Source organism: Melanotaenia boesemani, chromosome 12 (genome assembly GCF_017639745.1).
Source record: "Melanotaenia boesemani isolate fMelBoe1 chromosome 12, fMelBoe1.pri, whole genome shotgun sequence".
Lineage (NCBI taxonomy): Eukaryota > Metazoa > Chordata > Actinopteri > Atheriniformes > Melanotaeniidae > Melanotaenia > Melanotaenia boesemani.
In genome coordinates, this window is record NC_055693.1 from 12,953,606 (window position 1) to 12,966,022 (window position 12,417).

The following is a 12,417-nucleotide window of genomic DNA, read 5'->3' on the forward strand; positions in this document are numbered from 1 at the left end:
AAGAAATATAAAATGTTTATTTGTAGGTGCAAGAGTTTGATTCTCCTTTCAAGAAAAAAATATCATAATGCGCTATAACAAAGGAAAGAAAATACACGGATCAGCCATAACATGAAGACCACCTGCCTATTAACTGGGTCCTCCAAAAAAGCTGCCAAAAGAGTTATGATCGAACATAAATGCACAAAGAACATTGGGGGGGGGGGGGGGGGGGGGGGGGGGGGGGGGGGTGTCTTTGTGAAGTGGATTTTCTCTGCACAGATGCCATTAGATCCGTTTCACTGGAATTAGGTAAAATTTTGGTTTTGCTATGCCTACTGTTTTGCTGGGGAAGGATGGGAGGTGATAGGTGGTGTGCACAACTGTTCAACACAACATTGTTTTGTAACAATGAGGAACATCAATAATTTCATCTGCCTGTGGTTTAAATCTGGCAGCTTGATGTGTGATGAGAGGAAAGAGTGACATTTTTTAAAGTGATGAGTGAATGGAGAGTTATTATTCCGACTACCCTTTTGTTTGTTTTTTTGTTTGTTTGTTTGTTTTGTTTTGTTTTGTTCTGTTCTGTTTTTTGCTTTTTGTTTTTTGGTTTTGGATTTTTTTTTTTTTTTTTATGAATTAAACATAAAAGATGGAGAAAACGTAAGCCTGAGTGAATGTGCTGGGTGGATTTTTTTGGTTGCCAGCAGTCACAGCTGAAGCTGCATCTTTTTGTATCAAACCTTTATGTAAACACTTTGTGCTAACAGTCATAAACACAAACATTGCAAGTTGAGTTGTCTATTAGCCACTGGTAGCAGTACAAGTTGCTAAAAAGGTAGATGTTGTATTTTATTAATGCAAACATCATTGCAATATGTTCATTATGAATATTTAACCAACACTGCGACAATTAGTGAGAATTTATATTGACAAGTTTCTTGCATACACGTGTGGGTATCCAAAGGGCAAAACCATTGTTGGTGGTCACAGGATTGTAATAAACTTTTTTACTGTTTTACTCATTTGTGAAGCCTTGTTGACTAAAAAATTAAATAAATAAATCATAAAACACTATTTGAGATTCAGTTAATTGTTTTCATAATTCAGTTTTAATACAAAATTGTGGAAAATGTAACTCAACAGTATTTATGAACGATATTGTGTGATTTTTTAATGTTGGGTGAGTTTCTGCTCTCATTCTCTAGTGTTAACATTAGTTACACTGGGCTCAGTTGGTAACAATGTTTACAATGAGTTAGCACCTGCCACACTCACTGTCAGAAATAATGTCAGAATCTTGTAATTTGACTCCTAGTTATCATTATATAATATAATATAATATAATATAATATAATATAATATAATATAATATAATATAATATAATATAATATAATATAATATAATATAATATAATTATAGTCAAATTTAAGGAATTCTGTGATAACAGATTTATTGATCAGTTCCAGCCATTTTCCCAGAATTAATAACTGCATGATCTGAAACACATTACATAAAATGTCACTGAGTGTTTTTACATGTGTACGAGCTAATATTTAGATGCATATACTGTATATTTATGCTCTGGTAGCTTAATAAGTCTTGGAATCAGAGCTTTGCATTTTGACACACAACAGGAGCAATGCAGAAACTCATGGGATGTCAGTCTGCTCTTTGTGGATCTACAATTTTCTACTGCTTTCAGCAAAGAGTTCTCTGTGACATTTGAAATGATTTGCGTCCATCTTTTAGTTGATAGGTAAAGTTAACTGCCCTGACATCACTGTTTTGGATCTTGGTTCTACCAAAGATTGTGCACTACTTTCTACCCTCTGGTTGTGTACATACTTCTGTGATGACATTGCACAGACACCTGTCTATGAGCTAAGCTAAGATTAGCTAAGCTGACTAACTGTGTACTGTAACCACACAGTTACTGTCCATTTAATTGTATTTAATTTAATTCAACTCAGAAATCATAATTCCCTTCACTTGAACATGTTCCAGTTAATCAAATAGCAGAACAAATTACATTTGCTCAGAGTATCCAGGTTAGCAATGCTTGTAAAGAACTTGTTCTGGATTTAGGAACGGAAATCACAGAAATATCGTCATAACTAGAAGGAGAACAGTATTGTGTGTGGGACTCATTCAGTGACACACACATAGACAAATGGATAAAAAAAATCTTATAATACAACAGTTTTAATAACTATGTGTAAGATAGCCATCTTATGTATGTTTATGGTCATTAAAAATCTAACATATTTTTCAAAGCATTTTTTTTTTTCTTGTTCTTGTTAAAAAGATGTTATGAGATTAATGGAAGTATTATTCCACATGGCAGTCACATAGATCCATCTGGGTAATCTTACTCAGAACACTCCTAAGGAAAGAAACTAACTTTGCAAATGCTCATCTGCATTAGTGAGATTTTTTTTTTTTCTAAGCCAGATTTGTGACAAGGAGAAGGGATGGTTCAAGGTCAAATATCACCTTGGGAATTTGGCTGCCTGGTTTAAATGGAATGTACCTTAAGCTAAGCTAACTGCCTACAAACTAACCTAATATTTAATCTGAAATGAAGTTGTGATGTGTTTATATTTTCCTGACAAGCCCATGACAGAGCTAGCAATGGCATCAAACCTAAAAAAGGCTACTTTCCAGTTTTACAAGTCAGAAAACCAAGAGTTTTTTCACTCACTAGATTAGGAAGTGGCAATAAATATATATTACTACATCTTTACTATGTTTTTTGCCCAGAGTTTACACCCAGAGTCCATGACTCAGAAATCCACATTGGGGGAAAATTCTTATGTTTCCTATTCGGAACTTTGAAATTCCAACTTTTCCCATCAAATGGAACCCACAATTTGCTCACTGCAGGAAGTAAATAGGCCTATTTCCTTCAATTTTGTTTTATTCTTTTAAACTCATTTGTTTTCCAGAAATTTGAACCAGGCTATTAAGTTTTATATATAACTGTGTTAACAACAAACAATAGAGCCAAGAAGAATTCAGACAGTCTGTGGCACTCCTCCGTGTACTACTTTTTTATCTTAATGACAGTTTATGCCTGGGCTTTGTGGTGTTATAGTGGCAGCAATGTTGTGTAATTAAACTGACTCGGCTCTCAGAGCCCATCCCTTCGCTGAGTCCTCGCCACACCTCTACGGTTCTTTCTGTACCCTCACATCACACAACTGCCACTCTAAACACCACCTCACCTCCTTCTTTTGTGTATGTACGTGTGTTTTTGCCTTCATGGCAGTCCGTGTCTGTCTCTCTCATTCTCCTTGACCCTGCGCTCTAAAAGCTCTTGTGCAAGCATGGTAGTTGGCCGGATGGTCTGGGTATAGCGGGTGTGTGTCAAACAGCACCTTTCCTAGGAGGAAAGAAGCAGAGCTGCAGGGGGAAGAGGAGGAAGAGTGGTGGAAAGGATGGGGGTGGGGGGTGTTCTCATACACATAGCACAAACACACATACACTGCATGGTGATGTCATCTGAAATGACATCATCCCATGGAGGGGAGCCATGGGACCTGATGGGTTAGCATCCTCCAGTGAGTTAAAGGGAGAGAACAAGAAAGAAATGGAGTGAGATTTGTACATAAAGCAAAAGAAAAATGTAAATGGACACTGTGAGAGATTGTGATATGAATTTCTGTTCTTTATTTTCTGCATGCTGGCCTTCTGTTCTTACTTATATTGCACTTCACGATCTTCACCTTAATTTTAGGAATACTTCATTTCCATTTGCAGGTGTTGGAGTCCTGAGGGAAGCATGCATGAGTGCTGCTTAAGTGCTACTACAGTAATACTGAATCAATATCAGAGAGCTAATACAAACACACACATGAATACATAATCTACATGAGAACAAAGATTGTAAAAGCACAGCAGTGTAAAAAACACATGCTGCATGCACATCAACATATTACCATTTATACACATGGACCCAGGTTCACAAATAAACATTATCTGTCTTACATTGGGTTCGTGGTAGGGACACCTGTGTCTCTGCGTGTTCCATTGTTGTCCACTTGGCTGTGCTGTGCTCCACACTGTGCTCCCAGCATGCCTGCCATCTGAAACTAGACACCTATGGACCAGCATCCTGCTGGAGCGATACATCTCTCCTTCTCTGCAGCCACTGCCGATGCTGAGGACACTCCACTGGGAACACGCTGATTGTGCTCTTTGTAAATTTGCCTGCTTTAATCTGCTTATAACATCGATTATGATTGAGCCTAATTTTCTTTGTAGCTGGTCTTATCTCTGAACCTTTCCACTAACTGCCAGTAACACTCAGTGTTTCCCCTTTAAGAGAGTATTGGTAAAAGAAAGCTTGTGTTTCTAATACATGATGATTCAATCTTCCTTATCACTCACTGCTGTCAGTGGCAAACTGACTCAACAGTATAAATAGAGAGGCATGTAGTGTGGGACAGAGAGGAGCAGGGATGAGAGATAGGAAGGGAATGAGGGAGGGCTCTTCGTGATGTGAGGGTGTGAATCTGCACAATGGAGAAAAAAAATTTGGTCTCAGAGGTGAACAAACAAAATAACTAGAAGAAACTAATTTGAGAAATGCTCTGTTTTGTTTGTTTGTTTGTTTGTTTTTTTCTCATCATGAAGAGTATCTATTTTTGGCAAAGTTATTACTCACACCCATGCATTAATAAAGACGAGCATGAACGGGAAAAAAGGGTAAGGGCTACTGTAGACTTCATGACCTTAGAGTCTCATGTTGTCACAACTTATTATTCAAAAAGGTGTACATTTGTTGCTTCTAATTAAATCTACTAAATTATAAAGCAAAACGCTTTTGGAACAGAGAAGAGGAAGCAAAAGAATACAGTCATTACTTCCCGTTTAAGCCCCTGCATTTTGTTTCTTCTACTGGAATGACTGCTTGCATGCTATACTGTGCCTAGCTTTAGGAGGATAAAAGCTAACACATGTCATGCAGACTGTCTCATGAGCACAATAAGTTAATAATTCGCAACCACAGAAATGCATTTACACACATTCTGCACATAACATATGAACCACACTTATGGATCTCCCTCACAACCTCTTTTAGGCTCAAAGCATTTGCTTAAATGTAAATGTTTACTGAGTTGCATCCCACTCCACACATACTGCCTATTTTTGGTCATATTTGGCGTGTCCATGCCCAGTCCGATCACCATCCGCCCATTCCTACCTTCTTTCTTCTCCCTACAGCATTGGTATGGCAACATTGGTAAAGGCAAACTCCTACTCTTTTCCAATCTTAGTCATAGGCCTCACTCATGAGGCACTGGCTGAAACCCTCAAACAGTTGATATGTTTGGTCACTTCCGTGTATTTTCTCTCTGTGTCTTTATCACTCTTGCACACACGTACTGTACAAATGCAAATGGAGCTCGAGTCCAGCGCTCAAACGAGACTAAAGAGGAAACAGGATTCAGCCAAGGGCTGCAATCTCTTTCTTTTTAACTGGTTTGTAAGGTAAGTTAGGGTTCAGTGCATTTGAGTATTTGAGTAATTGTGGGCCTTTGTAGGTGACACAAAGGACACATATACTACTGTTGTAAGGTATTGTGCTTACTTTTTTTTTTTTTTTTTTACTCTGGAAACTGTGTTTGTCTTGGGTAGCTAAGTTACCTGCTGATTCTTATTGTGTTGACTGACTAAGCAGGGGAAGACAGGGAACTTATCACAGGAGCACTTGCTGTTCCTATGGACACCAGCACTCTATGTATATGAAACAACTTTTGTGTGTACAATCATTATGCATTACAAGGTTTACATGTGTTTGACTTCCTGTCAGCTTGGCTTGGGCTATGTTATCTATATTATATTACCAAAGCGAAGATACAAGATAGCCAGCAAATGTTTTCTAGTTGAAATTATAAGTTGGCTACATTACTTCTGTTTTAGATGTTCTTCGAGGGCTACATTTTACTGGTGGCTTTTAAGACAACTAACCCTCAGTGAGGAGATGTGTATCACAGTGCCTAATGACAGTTTTGGTGTACAGAAAAGAAAACAATGTTTTATTACATCATAGAAAATGATGTCTTTATTCTTGCATTTCATTCTATTTTGATATTTTTGCTCATTTTCTTTTACTTCACATTAACACACTACATACACTCATCTTTTTATGCTTTACATAGCCCATAAAAGATACTACGTCAGTTCAAATGATTAATAAGGTATCAGTTTAGAAACAGCTTTCTGAATTGTAACTGACTGTTTCAGCAAATCAAACATTTCCAAATAAGTTGTGATGAAATTTGAGGTGGGTCTGTGCTCCTACCAAGTCCAAACTAAATGGTCAACAGTTTATTTAAGGGGACAAATAGGTCAAACAGTCTCTCATTATCCCTCAATCGAAGGCAAGTATTTTCTTTTCCAGTTTTTTTTTCCCCCCTCTTCTTTTCTTTTCTGTGTGTGTGAGAGTGCAGCATCGTTCCAACTCACCAACCAACGGTCTCTGTTGACCTAGTTCTGCTCAGGACACAGGGTGCTTTAGAAGAGACAGGCCTCACCCACTGTCTCCTCTCTGGACCTGTAGAGACACAGCCCTGGACATAAACACAGTCTTTCAAAGAGAAAAAGCTATATCATTCCCATCTGTAATCTCACTGATGTTTTATCCATCAGGTTAATTGAGTGAACATTATTGATCTTGAATGTGTCAAACAATGATACCATTGACAAAGTGACAATTACTTGATTCATTGCATTCTTGTAGTACATAATTTAGTCTAAATGGTATGAGTGAAAAGTGTGGCTTTAATCCAATTTGTGCTGTGCAGTTACCAAGACCTTTCACATCTAATACCTCCTTTATTTCTTAAAAAAATCAGTGGCTTCCTCATGCAAGACAGAAAGTTTACTTTGGTTAATTTGATCTGATGTTAATCATTAAAAAAAACTGTTGAAGTCTGAGAAATATTTTATGATTGGTTATCTTAAGTGGAGTTCACAGCCTGAAAATCTGCTGAGATGCTGATCTGTGTGGTGTGCACGATTATACCAACCACCCAAACAAACACACAAACACGTAGGCTCATGACTTTTTCGTTTCGAGTCATACAGATTCCTTCTACACAATATGACCTTTCAGTTGCTCCTAATATAAAAATCTTAATATTCTGAAACAAAACGTGTGATGTGTTTTTTCTGCTCTTCTCTTGCGCAATTAAACGTGCCCCTTTGCGCACATAGTTGCATCTTGCAGATGCATCAGATAATTAAGCGATTGTAAACGTAACATTTTTGTTATGACAAATGTAAAGAGTTTTTACATATATAAATCTTTTGCACATTTATTTGATGTTCATAAATTCTTGACGTCCAATTGTGGACGCACAATACAACGTAGTGTCAATCTGTGGTTTGTTCTTCGTCCATGTCCCATTTTCAAAATTTGATATAAATAATTTGATGTTTGTATCAACTAACTGAAAAAATAGAAATAACGCATGGGACAGTTCAGCCGCGATACATCTTTTAAACTTGGAGTTCATCTTAATATATTAAAGGTAAGACATCTGATAAGACAGTAACATAGAAATGAGGCAGAGAAAGGGAAATACAAAGAAAAGGGAACTGTACAAACGTTTTCATTTCTTTCTTTAGAAAAGAACTATAGTGGGGGGTTTAAATATAGAAATTGTAAACTGTCTAAACAACTATTTTGGCGGTCTCTTTGCAGTCTTCTTGTTCTTCATCGGTGACCTTTAAGAGGAACCTCAGCCCATCCGATAATTGTGCCTGATTACTGCTTCTTCTTTGCATTCTGACTCTGCATCAGCCCACACACGTTGGGCAAAGATATGTAAATTTCTGCACAACTGTGAGCTTGACTTTCCTAAACATATGAGAAAAGGCTTCTTCACAATTCTATTACAACTTTTTGCTCAGTTCTACCAGAGTTGATCTACAAACGAGCGCAAAACTCAGACAACGTAAACGTGTGTAAAATACAGAAATTACACGTGGTTGAGAGTGTAGAGTGCATTTCTCTAGAACTTGTTATTCTGTTTTGTCAGCCTTTAGAGCTTCATGATTACATTGAAATGCGGTTTGCAAGCATCCACTAGTTATTTCAAACCCAGTAACAAAATATAAAGCATCTGTTCGTGACAATTCCATATTTATTTCTCCCTCTACAAGTTGGTGACATAGAGAGGAGACAGTTTAAATCGCTGATAAACTTCCCTTTTAAATATATGTTCATCTGAAATAGATTGCTTGTGTTTTCCTTCGATTGGACATCAATAATTCAAATAGATCTAAAGACACAAGTGTAACAAAAGCTATTTGGTGCAACACATTAAAAGGAGAAATATGTTTTCTTTTATTTTTTATTGTTTTGATTTCTTTTTGTAGTATTTTCCCCCATGATTTTGCAACATCATGTGGCTTATTTGAAGCCAACTTCTAGCAGACAGTGCGTCAGATTGTTTTAAACTTACCTTAAACCCATCTGTACTTTTAAGATGTGGCGCGGTGTTTGACAATAATCATGTTGTCTGTGGGTTTTCTTCCTTAGCAGTGAACTAGAGGCCTCTTAAACAAAATCTTCTGACTAGTGGCACCTTTTTGCTGTGCTTTAACTGACCTACAAAGTGGGCTCAAAGTATGCATGGGAGGCTTGACCCCCTGCAATTTGAACACCATGCAAACGGCAAAGTGGACTGGTGTGTAAATGCAATATTTTCCGCCACTATTGCTGTAGCCCATCTAAATTCCTTTTTGTCGTTACATGGTGATAAATGATAACTTTTCCGGTTTGAACATCTTTTACGCAAAAAGACAAGCGCGCTTTATTTTTCTGATGCCGTTGACTGGCAAGTTTTACATTGCTATAAAGGAGTTTTGTAAAGCATTTATGGTCCTGTATAGTTTCAGTCGTACTGCATTTGTGAAAAAGATTTGAAAAAGCTGCTACACCTGTCAGCAAAGCATTTGTTATGGTTGTTTTTGGTTCCGTCTGAAATTTACTTCCTCTTCGCAGATATCTGCAGCCTTTTTCTTCAGCCTGTCACACCAAGCATTTTATCAAAGTCTGACGTGAGAGTCTTCAGTCAAGTCAAAATATGTAGGGACAGAAGGCAGGATTGACTTTGATAACATGTAAAAAATTATCTGAACTCTTTGTTCGGCGCAGGGGTCCTTGTCGTGAAGCTGTGGAAGGCGTTCTTTTAGTGACTTCACTGACACCAACAACTTCCTGACGCAACGCTACTGTAACAGCAGCGAGGAAACAGGGTGCTCACCTTTTTATCCGATGAACCAACATGATCCTATTCCTGCATCGTAAGCCGTCTCAGATGTTCATCCCCTCGGTTCCAAGAACGGTGACGGGTTCGTTGCATGAAAAAGTAATTTGTGTATGCTTACTTTTTCTTCCTCTTTTCGCAAACATATACTTGTTGCATTTGCTAAGGTCCTCTTCGTTGAAGGAGACAGGAAGTCAATTCACCTGGAATTTAAGTGTTCAAAATGTCATTGCATCTATAGTTTGCTTGTTTAAGCCATTTTCCTCACAGAGGAAAAAAGGTTTTCTGCTTTTTATATGTTTCTTTTAAAAAGGTCACCCGACAAAAGCATTACTCAAATGGGATAAAATAGATTCGATCTGCTTTTTATATTTAAATATTGCTAAACTCAAGTAGTGAAAGTGAGGTTTTTCATTTATATTAAACTGCTTTATCTGCTCCAACTCCATGCTGGTGGGAGCCAGGTACTCAGCATCTCTTTACCGCCCTACACTCTCCGAGAACTGGGAGAGTTTGAAGTCGAAAGCCACATAGGCTTCACGCGTTGTCGTTGTGAAGAGGTGGAATAGTAAACGCCTGTGCACCAACCAAGGCAAAAACTAGAAGGCTGTTTAGTGAAGCTCTGTAGAGAAGCCCAAGTTATGCTGCGCTATGCAAATGGCCGGTTTCTCTACGCGCGCACGGGCGCACCGACCTGTAGTAGCCTGATCTTGGACAGCCTATCGGACCTGGGCGCAGCGTGCTGTGCAGCCTGTATGCTTCACTTTGAAGAGATGCTGCTCGTCCCGGACACGTGAGCTGAGCTGATGAGACGACTTTATCGCGGATTTGGATGAGGGGTTCTCTGTGTAAATGGCCAAGCGTGCGAACGAGGCCGTAGTGCGCTCAGATGTGTTTTTCCCCCTTTCTTTTTTTCCCCTCCCTCCCTCGGTCGCGCTGTGTATCCACCGCTCCGCCCCCCCTCCCCCTTTTCGCAACATTGACGCAACCAAAAATACTGGAACAAAAGAAACAACTTCCTTGAAGCTTTGCTGAAACTGCACTTAGTCAGAGAATGGAAGCTTGTTGTCAACTTGTCTGGATGGAAATGTCGAGGTGAGGGTGTCACCGGTGGCCGGTTGGCGGCTACAGAGATGCGGTCGATCACTCCAGAACGCACCCAGGCCACAGAGTAAGTGCTATTAAACACTGACTTGAGTAATTTTAACTTTTGCTGTGTGACCTCTCGAGTAGTTTGCCGTACAGTGTCAGTCATTGCAAAGATAAAACTCGTTCCAGTCGATCCTCTGCGACACTTATTGGCTCAAAGTAAAGTCCCTTTACGCTGTCGAATAAACGAAGCAAGGTATAAGTTACAGGCCATGTATTAATTGCATCAATGGTGTTTTTAGAATGACAAGTTTGTAGCCTTCTCGTGGCATTTAGGAGCCAGTGACAACAGCGGTTTAACTAAACTGTCAACCTAAAACACAAGGGTTGTAGCTTTATTATTTTATTGAGAGCCAGATATTAATTTGAATGACGTGATTGTCTAAAAAGACACCATTCAAGTAATTATGTTTTGCACTGGCAAGTCTTTAACGCAGACTCGCAGTTTATCTTTGTTATGCATGCAGCAGCCTTTGGCAGCCGGCTGCCAGAAGATCTCAATGATCAACAAACGTGCCCACAACAGAGTGCCCTCGTTTTATTCAATTGATGTTATGTCATGATTTTAGATGAAGTGTTCAACTTTGCTTTGAGATTTGAGAAGCGCTTCGGACGGGCGATCACTCAGCTTCGTCGCGTCGGTGTTTTTTACTGCATGAACAAAGGACTGGATGGAGTAGTCGGCTCGGCATAGCGCGTCGGTGGAGAGCAGGCGGGCTGTTTACAATAATAACACGATCGCGGTGACGTCACGGTGAGTGACAGCGTCCGCGGCCAATGAGGACGCCACTAGGCCATCAGCAACACGCTATATTTGGAAAGTGGTTACATCATCGAGGTGCAACAGTGAACTGTGGAGGGAGGGACTTCCGCAGGATTTCTCAGTTTGTAGTCCAGAAACAGGACAATGAATTTACCGGTTTTCACTCTGGAGACTGAGAGCTAAAATGTTACTAGTTCCATTCATTTCCAAAACCTGTTTACACTTTCATTTATTCTATTAAACCTTTGAAAATACAGTTAAAACTGATTATGACTGTCAATACAACAGCAGCAGGACCAAGAAGCTAATATTTAATTTAATAATCCATTAAATGTTTAGTTTATTCCAATTAAAAAGCAGCACTCTATAACACAATTAGAGTCGTGAGACAACTTGGCCTAATCAAATGTCAACTTTAGCTGCACCAACTTTAATACAATATAGGCTTTTCTATCATTTAATACTAAATTAAATCAGGTAGTCGCCACATAGTCACCAAAGCCAGACTCTAAACGAATTGTCCATATGTCGAAAACAAAGTGGATTTTTTTTTAGCAAGCCAAACCTAAACCCAATTGCAAACAACAAAGTAAAAAAGTGAATTACATTTGGTGTCACACCACCAACGAACCCCTCAGTTGTTTCAAATATGTTGTGATTTTGCACCAATAAGTTTGTTACTGTTTAAGAAAAATTAAAAAAAGTTTGCAAAAGGAAAAAATATAATGTTTTTGGAACCTTAAAATTCCTGTTGTTTAACATTTTGGGGCACATGCGATGTAATACAAAACACAGATACAGTGTGTTAAGCTGGTATGTAATAGGGACCCCCAAAAAGTTGAATGATCATCGTGTAAGGTGCCTTTTTGCACCGTGGACAAATGTAGCCATTAGAAATTTTGCAATGAGACTGCACTGAGTCTAAATCAATCAATCAATCAATCAATAAATAAATAATCAACTATCGCTCGTCCACAATCTTGCCTTCAGCTTCTTCAGTGGCAGAGTGTGGCAAACACAGCAATTATTAATCAACATGTTGTCAGCCTTGAAACTGACAAGACGTTCAGCTTCAGCTGTGCACATTTGTTCAACCACATCAGAGTAAATCACAAGAAAGAGCCTGCAAAGCTGCAACAAAAGACAGAATGTATCAAAACTGTTTTTCACTGACACTTGGTGTTCATAAAATGTCTCCAACTGGAATGCACGCAGGATGTTTTGGGTACAATAACACACAA

The 12,417-nt window shown here is 38.7% G+C and overlaps 1 long non-coding RNA gene across 1 annotated transcript; it reads right to left on the reverse strand.

Annotated features, from left to right (window-relative positions):
- Nucleotides 1-1,426: 1,426 nt before the first annotated feature.
- LOC121650009 lies at nt 1,427-10,149 on the reverse strand. The gene is made up of 3 exons (XR_006012197.1): nt 9,262-10,149; nt 6,455-6,542; nt 1,427-4,497 (listed from the first exon to the last, which is right to left on the reverse strand). It is a non-coding gene; the product is annotated as an uncharacterized LOC121650009 (long non-coding RNA).
- Nucleotides 10,150-12,417: the final 2,268 nt, after the last annotated feature.